Source organism: Wyeomyia smithii, chromosome 2 (genome assembly GCF_029784165.1).
Source record: "Wyeomyia smithii strain HCP4-BCI-WySm-NY-G18 chromosome 2, ASM2978416v1, whole genome shotgun sequence".
NCBI classification, from domain to species: Eukaryota; Metazoa; Arthropoda; class Insecta; order Diptera; family Culicidae; genus Wyeomyia; species Wyeomyia smithii.
Genome location: NC_073695.1, coordinates 176,433,878 through 176,443,791, shown reverse-complemented (window position 1 = coordinate 176,443,791; position 9,914 = coordinate 176,433,878).

The window sequence follows — 9,914 nt, the reverse complement described above, 5'->3', positions numbered from 1 at the left end:
CGACCTTCTGTTTATTATACACAGACTTCGCAGCCAACTGTTGAGTGTACAGGACAATTGCGGGGCTAGCGCTACGATCCTACTGACACTAACAGTCTCTCCCGAGCCGAGACTCGAACCTACGACGACTGGCTTGTTAGGCCAGCATCGTACCTCGAGACCAGCTGGGAGAAGATAAATAAATAAATATAGATAGCCCACTATGCTTCAAATAGGGAAAATATATCTCAGTGTCATCCTTATTTAGGAAGCATTTTTTCCCGCGAATTTTCGAACAGTTTACGAGAGAGTGATAAAACAAAATATATGAAAATTTATATGTGACGTTTTGCGTGGATTTTTTCCACGTTTATTTTGAACGGTAAAATGATTTCACGAAGGTGAGAAAGGTTTTAAAATTGATTGATTTGTGATCTAATGATAATATGTATATCAAAATTATTTTTCAGTAACAAGACTCTCTTTGAGACTAACTACTTTTTGAGCTACGGCAAAGGAAACGTAGGGCAAAAAACTAATCTTCGAGTTTCGTTTAGCGATAAGGCTTAAAAGTTTCGTCTCTCCGAAAAATGTACTCATACAAAATTTCAACTCAATCGAACTCAAGGAAGTAGTGTCCCAAATCGACCGCTTTGAGTCTCACTTTTTCGACTGATGACAAAAGGCACAGTTCATGCAATTGTCGATATGAAAATTTTTGTTGATACCAAATATCTAAGACTTGCGTTGAACGCCGAGATCTGGTGTTTTCTCGAGAGAAAATAATTATTGGAAAAACTTGACTTTCTAGGACTTAGAATTTTTGTGCTGGGGAACTCATTTCACTTATCACATTCTTATTTTCACTTCACTGTCAATCTTACTTTACGGAGCTAATTTTGTCACTTCACTTTAGATGGAATCGGAAGTAGGTCTCAAAAAATGAAGTGAGCGTGAGAGTGAAATATTTTTCACCGTGAGGTAACTCCCGTAACAAGTACCATTGGCTGAATATCGCACTTCAGGTATAAAAGTTAGAGCATTGCAATGTTCGGAAATTTGTAGTACTACTTGGGGACTACAAGTTGGTCATACATCGTTTCTCAAAATTGTGTTGGTGGAGTGAGCTATCGTTAAAACGAAACTGCAGCCGAAAAAACACCACAAATTGAATGAGCAAATTTGCCGTATTGGATACTTAAATATAATTCATAACGTTTTCGCAATAATTTGAAAAATGTTTGAAAAAAATTTGAGAATCACGAAAAAATATCTAATTTATCAAGCCCAAGCCAAACACCGTGTGTGTAAAGCCCAGCACGCGAAGCGGAAAATCGCTTGAAGTTTCAGAAGCACACTGGTCCGATTATGATACATTTTTTGATCCGATCATGATTCACCCTGGTCCGATCATGATACAAATTCTATGGTCAGGGAAAACGATATATTTAAATGAATTTACGTCAGATTTGCTGAAAATTGTTATTTTTGTAAACTAGACGGATAGACTTTTCCGATAAATATATATTATTCATGATTACATTTATTAATGGTGAAAATGTGACATGAGAAGCGATGTACCTTGAAAATAGTCTGAATTGGTCGGATCATGATACATTACCCTATTTCCGTTATCGAGATGATGCATAGAAACCAAACATTGACCCTGGACACCATTTTGCATTTGGAGACGACCACTTTTAGTTTCTGGAAAACAACAAAAATAAATAAATACCTCCCAATATGGGTATTTCTGGTGTCAGATTGATGCTAGAAAATCTGCTGAAAATGACCGAATACCACTCAATATGAATATATTCAGAGTTAAAGCGATGTACAGAAATCAAAAGTCGAGAATGTTGTCATTTCGATAAAACCAATCATTTCAAACGATTTGTTATTTGACTTTAATCATATCTTATGGCCGATTCGTCGTGCATTTGCAGATTTTAAACACATCGCAAGGCATCAATGAATTTGAAACGTTCAAATAGTACGATACCACATTTGAATTATGTTGAGGCCACATATATCGATCAAAGCAGGTATAGTTTTAAATAGTCTTTGAATTTCTTTTCTTTCCAAAACTTTTCAACCACATATCAAATTGTTATGAAGTTTGTTATTTGTAAGTTTGAGAGATGACTCGTTCGTATAACACTAGTTATGTTCAAATAAGTCATTTAATCTTTGAGATAATAGACTTTCGTTATTTTATTAACAATTTATTTTATTAACAATTTGATACGTAACGATTGCTTAAGTTCGATTATTATCAAATAAAATGGGAACGTATAGGGCAGCCAATGTTTGAAACCACGTGTTCAATCATAATTCATCAGTTAACCCTCAACTGGCCCGCTCATCTGATAATAATATTGATCAAATCGGTTGTGTAGTTTCTGAGATAATGAAGTTTCGTGATTTTCACATTTCGGTACATTACAGACGAAGTTACAGTAAAATTCAATAGGGTGTTATGAGGCAGCTAGACTTTTTATTTGACACTGATTTTGTGGAAATCGTGTCAGCCATCTCTGAGAAAAGTGAGTTAGTCCAAGTAGTCTTCGGAACATGTTCCTTTTCATAGCTGGATTTCACATTTTTGAACATAACAGGAAAAGTCATAGTCCGATTGCAAAACAAATCAATAGGGTCTTATGGGGCAACTAGACCTTCCATTTGACATTGATTATATGAAAATCGATCGAGCCATCTCTGAGAAACATGAGTGAGATTAAACAGTCTTCAGAACACGTTTCTTTTCATAACTTTTGAACCACAAGTTCAATCTTTATAAAATTCAAAAGTTAATGGTTTTTCGGAAAGCCCGTTCATTTGAAATCAGTTCTGTTCAAATCGGTTGTGTGGTTTGTGAGATAATGATGTTTTATTAGTTTCACATTTTGATACATAACCCCTAAACCAAGAATCCGATTACAATGAAATTTAATAGGGTTTTATGGGGCAACTAGACCTTTCATTTGCAATTAATTTCATGAAAATCGGTCAAGCCATCTCTGAGAAAAGTAAGTGAGAATAAAAATCTGCACATACACACACACATACACACACACATACAGAAAATGCTCAGCTCGTCGAGCTGAGTCGAGTGATATATGCCATTCGGCCCTTTGGAGCACTTTTATACTTTCGGTTTTGCAAGTGATTACTATACCTTTCTAGGAGAAAGGCAAAAATTACTTTGAATTTCGTACACTTCAATACACTACACAGCAATACCGGGAACGTACGAATAGCACAATACCAAATTTAAATTTTGTTGAGGTTGAGGAATCGGTTCAGCCATCTCTGAGAAAAGTGAGTGAGTTTAAGTAGTCTTCGGAATATGTTTCTTTTCAAAGCTGGATTTCACATTTTTAAACATAACAGACAAAGTAATAGTCCAATTGCAAAATAAATCAATAGGGTCTTATGGGGTAATTAGACCTTTCAAATCACACTGATTTTGTGGAAATCGGTTCAGCCATCTCTGAAAAACATGAGTGAGATTAAACACTCCCCAGAACACGTTTCTTTGAATTTATTCTGAACCACACGTTCAATCTTCATGAAACTCAAAAGTTAAGGGTTTTTCAAGTAGCTTGTTCATTTAAAACTAATTTTATTAAAATCGGTTGAGTAGTTTCTGTGATGATGATGTTTCGTGATTTTCACATTTTTAAACATAACCTCTAAACTAAAAATCCGATTGCATTGAAATTCAATAGGGTCCTATGGGGCAACTAGACCTCTCATTTGCAATTAATTTCATAAAGATCGGTCCAGCCATCTCTGAGAAAATCGAGTGAGATTGGGAGAGCGTTACACACACACATACAGAAAATGCTCAGCTCGTCAAACTAAGTCGATTGATATACGAGATTCGACCCTTTGGAGCACTTTTATACCTTTGGTTCTTCCAGTGATTGCTATACCTTTCTAGGAGAAAGGCAAAAATGTTTTGCTTTATTGATATGAAGTTTTTTGTCGATATCGATACAAACAAACACATCGTCTTAATCCGAGCAGAACAAACAAAAAGATAACAAAAATTGATAAATAGTTAAGGGTAAATTACTATTTAATGTTCCTTTTGTATAAATATATTAATTATACATATACATCGTCATGTGATTTGTAAAGCCTGCCTAAGTGAGTAGCATTCATTAGCCTAACAATGATTTATGAATATTGTGAGTTTTTTTTTTCAATTTAAAGAAAAATAACGAATACCTGTATTTCGGTATTGAAAAAAATATCGGTTTTACCGGTTTTTGTTTTACCGGTAAACCACCCTACGTAATACACATGTCGTTGAAAGAGTTCAAGCGCAAAACCAAAAGTTTAGTAATTTTTTTCGAAGATGATAGTTTTGTTGGAGAGGTGGAAGTTTGGTTTCAACATTGCAGCAGCATGAGAGCAGATCGTAAGAATTCGGAAGAGCTGGATCTTATAGACCTGCTAGCTGAAACCCATTCTTTCTTCCTGTTACCGGACATTTGGTTAAAATGGAACGGTAACGAATGTGAGACGTTTTGGTGTGGGTTTTTGTAAAATTAAATGTTAGAGGTTAAATTTTAGTATGTAAGGTAGGTTAAGTAAAGTAGTTTTTTTTTGTTTTTCTGGCTCTTTTCTGTTAATTGTTGTTAGTTTGTTTTGGTTTGCTGAATCATTTTGTATTTTTGTTTAACATAGTGTAAGTGTACTGACCCGTACACCAATTCCAACCGATAATTAGGCTTCGAAAAATTGCGGAAAAATATTCGATGTGAACGTTACCGTTTGAGGAAGTGAGGGGGCACTGTCTAAAATGCAACCCCTGGGCCCTTAAAAGAGACCTACCGTGTCCACCCCGGAACATCCAGACCAGGTGTTGGGGCTTAGCAAGGCACTAAAGCCTTCGTTAAATATAGCCCAGGGAGAGGACAGCCTCACTCCTTAAACGGTAATAACCCCAAATAAATATATATTTGTAACGGAAAGACCGCAACGAAAAAAGACGGCAAAAAGTCCGCACTAATATTACCCAAACCTTAAACGATCCAGAAAAGTTTATACCACTTGTGCAACTGCACGAAAAATTGGTATCCGGTATGGAGATAGGAGAGTGAGAGAGAGGACAAGCGAGAGAGAGAGAGAGAGAGAGAGAGAGAGAGAACAAGATCGGGAAGGTGACAGATCGAGAAGGGATAGTCTGAAGATAGCCATCAAAGAAGACAGTCAGAAAAATTTGAGTTGAGACGAAAATTTGAAAAGGTGATAAAAATTGGAAAACGTTGTGACAAGTTTCGCCAGCCATAGTTAGCGGTTGAGCCGGATAGTCATCTATCGCAGTGCCGAGGCTCGACGTTCGTCACGTTCGTCAGAGGACGACTACCGGGGCCGTTCGTCAGAGGACGACTACCGGGGCCGTCATTCTCTACCCGGTGGACTTCACCCCTTGGCCACGAGTGAAAGGAATCAACTCCCCGGCGGTTACTCCTTTCTCGCCGCTGGAACACGTGGGCGATTTTGAAGGCGGTCCACCTGGCTCTGAGGCCTCTTCCCCTGCTGCGGCGAATCTTCTGTGTGAGCCGTGGGCTACTTCTGGCATCCCGTGTAAGCCGTGGAATTCTTCGGTACCATCGACATCATCCGGAACGCGTGTTTTCACGGTATGTTCCTCTCCTCTTCTTCTGTGCGTCGTTCATCAATGGGCCCCAACGTTCGTCATTTAGCGCTACATCGAGCATGAATTCCTAATTTTTAAATATAAAGAGCCAGTAACCCTTCCCTTAACGTCTCTTGGTTGTTCCGCTTCGCTAACGGTAAGTCGTCGGGTTGCAAGAGTCCCCCAACAGTCGGTTGCCGACCCTGAGATAACCCCATAAAGTGCTAGCTGGGTTGAGTGAGAACTGATCACTTATATTCCCTGGGACTGAGAAAGCAATTGAAATTGCACTCGTTCAGCACATTACGCCTGGTGAAAACCTGGCTGAAGTCAGCAATAGTTGAACAGCGGTTGAGTGCTCTCTGCTTGCTGAGTGTTCATCGGCAGATGGTTTTCAACAATGGAGAAAAAATTACTGAATTAGCGCTGGAGCGATTTGCGGAGGATAAAAGGAAGATGATATTTAATTAACGACATTGTTATTGTTATCTTTCTACGGTACGTTTAGTGTAAATTAAATTACAGTTAAGTTTAGTTAAGTGTTAATAAAAAAATGAAATTTAGTGTTGATCACTGATATGTCCAAAGGTGAACTTAAGAGTTTCTACTAAAGAACATCTATTTCCATTCAAGGTTGGACAAAGAATAATCAAATGTTCCACTCTGATGTCAAGGACAACTTTTCACTGGTTGCCTTGATGTAACATCTTCCTCCTTAAAACAGCCGATACTCTTGGAATCTGGAAGGCAGCGAAACGAGCCGTCTAGGTTGATCAGGAGTTTCTGGCCCTTCGTCGTCCAACTGCTTAGGAACATTTTTTAATTGTCTAGTGGCTGTTCAGCATTATCGAGGGGTTGATGTTCTTCAGCCATGAGTTGTGGTGGAGCTTTTGATGGTGGCGGAGGGAGTTCTTGAACTTCTTCATGTTCAGCTGGTGGATCTTTAGAAGCAGGAGCCATCAGGATATCTACATCGTTTGATTCGACTGCATTTCCAACATGGTGTCTACAGTTTCTATCTAGTATTACCATTTATTTATTTATCATCTGACCGACATCGGTCTCCATACCTTCTTGCTTCGAAGAATTTCTGTGATACGGTGCACTCTTCCTGTCCCTGACGGCGTGAACTGTAGATTTCGAGCCGCTGCTTTGTTGCTCGATGATCGTGGCGTCTTCCTTTAAGTTTTCAAGGCGTTGATACTCATCAATTAACGATTGGACATTCTCTAACATGAAAAGTAGTCTTGCCCGGACATCCGCATATTTTGTAGCTTTGAATCCGCTGACGACAATGAGGCGCTTGAAATGATCTGGTGTTAGGTGCTGGAACTGAGAATTTTCACAGGCTCGATTGACGTTGCCGCCGTAGCTGATAATATCCTCAGACGCGCATTTCACTAACTGCAGACACATGAACTGCTTCCGGAACGTTGACGTTTAATGTCCAAAGATTTTATTTAGAATCTTGACTGTGTCTTCAAGCTTCACGTCCTTGGGGAGCTTTGGCAGGATGTAGTTGAGATAGCGGCTGTGCGAATGGGCGTCCAGCTTGCGGAGAAGTAGACGTACCTTCACCGCATTATTCAGCTCGCCTGCATCGTTCTCGAAGAGGTCCTGTTGGCGGTTAAACCAACGTTCGAACGTAACTCCGTTTTCTTCGTTGATGACAAACTCGGTGATGATCGGTGAGAGGGACTCCAAAATCTGCTCCGGGGTTTGATACTGAGGCTGGACCGCCATCTGCTGTAAAAGTTGGGCCATCTTGAGAATCATATCTGGAATTCCCAGTTGCGGCTGCTGATCAACTCTATCTTCTGCCATGTTCGTGGATTCTCATCCTTGTCGCCGAAATGATATGTCCAAAGGTTTTAATGAACTTAAGAGTTTTTACTAAAGAACATCTATTTATATTCGAGGTTGGACAAAGAAAAAACAAATTTTCCGCTCTGATTTTTTTTTCTTCATCTATAGTTTATTTGACACGGCACAAATACAATTCAATGTTTAACGGCGCCAATTATATCTGGTAGCTTACTTTCTAAAGTATCTTAATAACTAAAAGCAAATTTTTTATCCTCGCTGCCGACTACGAGCTGAAACTAAATCTAACTTAAAGCTAGAATATTTTGCATTAAAAGCACAGGTTTGCTGTTTGATGATTTTCATTGCCATAGGTAAGCAGCATATTAAATTTGTTCCGCTGCTGGGCCAAGATATTACGGACTGGCATATTGGGTTGTTTCCATCGGGCCTTGAGAGTATCGTGCGGGTTTGATTGCTGTTTCCGGAATCGGGGTCTTAACGTGTTCTTGTCGTTTGGTTGGATGTAGGCGGAAGGGGATAGGACTAAACTGGGGCGTGGATGGATTTCAGGAAAACGTATATAAGGGACATGTAGGATGGGTCACGGCTCGCCAAGACATCACGAACAGGAACAGCCGGCTGCCTACCTTCGGCCTGCAGGGAAGCTATTAATCTAGACCTGGCGTCACGGTGTACAGGGCATGACCATACAACGTGCTCTATGTCGTCATAACCCTCACCACAGGCACAGATACTACTTTCCCCGAGCCCAACACGACGGAGATGCGCGTCAAATCTATAGTGATTGGACATAAGCCGGGACATCACGCAAATGAAATCCCGACCTACATCCAACCCCTTGAACCACGGGTTCGTCGACACCTTGGGGATTATGGAATGTAACCACCTTCCCAGTTCCCCCTTGGTCCAAGTATTTTGCCAACTGATGATCGTATTCTGACGTACAAATGCGAAAAATTTATTAAAGGCAATTGGTCTTTCATAAATATCACCGTTTGTTGCGCCCACCTTAGCCAAAGAGTCCGCTTTCTCATTACCCGGTATCGAGCAGTGAGAAGGGACCCACGCTAAGGTAATCTGAGTAGATTTTTCGGATAAAGCACTCAGATGTTCCCGTATTTTCCCCAGGAAATACGGAGAGTGCTTAACATCTTTCATCGATCGGAGAGCCTCAATGGAACTGAGACTGTCCGTAAAAATGAAATAATTGTCCGTGGGCATTTTTTCGATAATCCCTAGGGTGTACTGAATTGCAGCTAATTCTGCGACGTAAACAGAAGCAGGATTATCGAGCTTATGGGAGACGGTTAAATTGTTATTGAAGATAACGAAGCCAGTGTACCCATCAAGAATTGATCCGTCAGTGTAGTACATATTGTCGCAGTTGATGTTTCGATATTTATTGGAAAAATTTTTAGGGATCTGCTGCACGCGTAAATGATCCGGGATTCCACGACTTTCTTCTATCTTGGATGTATCGAAAAACACTGTAGAATCAGAAGTATTTGATAAGTCGACACGATTTGGAATATTCGAAGAAGGGTTAATATTTTGGGACATGTGATTGAAATACAATGTCATAAAACGGGTTTGAGAATTAAGTTCGATTAACCTTTCAAAATTTTTAATCACGGGACGGTTCAAGACCTCACATTTGATTAGAATACGAGAAGACAGGCTCCAAAAGCGGTTTTTCAATGGCAGTACTCCAGTTAAGATCTCCAAACTCATCGTATGGGTCGATTGCATGCAACCCAAGGCGATACGCAAACAACGATATTGTATTCGCTCCAGTTTGATCAAATGTGTGTTTGCTGCGGAGCGGAAGCAGAAACACCCGTACTCAATAACAGACAGTATCGTTGTTTGGTAAAGCCTTGTAAGGTCTCCTGGGTGGGCTCCCCACCATTGTCCGGTTATTGTACGAAGAAAATTCACTCTTTGTTGACATTTTTTCATCAGATACCTCACGTAACAACCCCAGGTTCCTTTAGAGTCGAACCAGACACCAAGATATTTGTGTACCAAAACCTGAGAAATCGTTTTACCCATTAATTGTGTTTGAAGCTGAGCAGGTTCATGCTTCCTAGAAAAAACTACTATCTCAGTCTTCTCCGGAGAGAATTCGATACCTAGCTGTAAAGCCCAAGCAGACAAATTGTCCAAGGTATCTTGCAATGGTCCTTGCAAATCGGCAGCTTTGGCTCCTGCAACAGAGATTACACTGTCGTCTGCAAGTTGTCTTATCGTGCATGAATTTGCCAGACATTCGTCGATGTCATTTACATAAAAGTTGTAAAGAAGGGGGCTTAAACATGAGCCCTGGTGAAGGCCCATGTAGCTAATGCGAAAAGTTGCCAAATCGCTGTGCGTAAAACGCATGTGCTTTTCGGACAACAAATTGTGCAAAAAATTGTTCAAAATTGGAGAAAATCCTTGTCGGTGAAGTTTACTC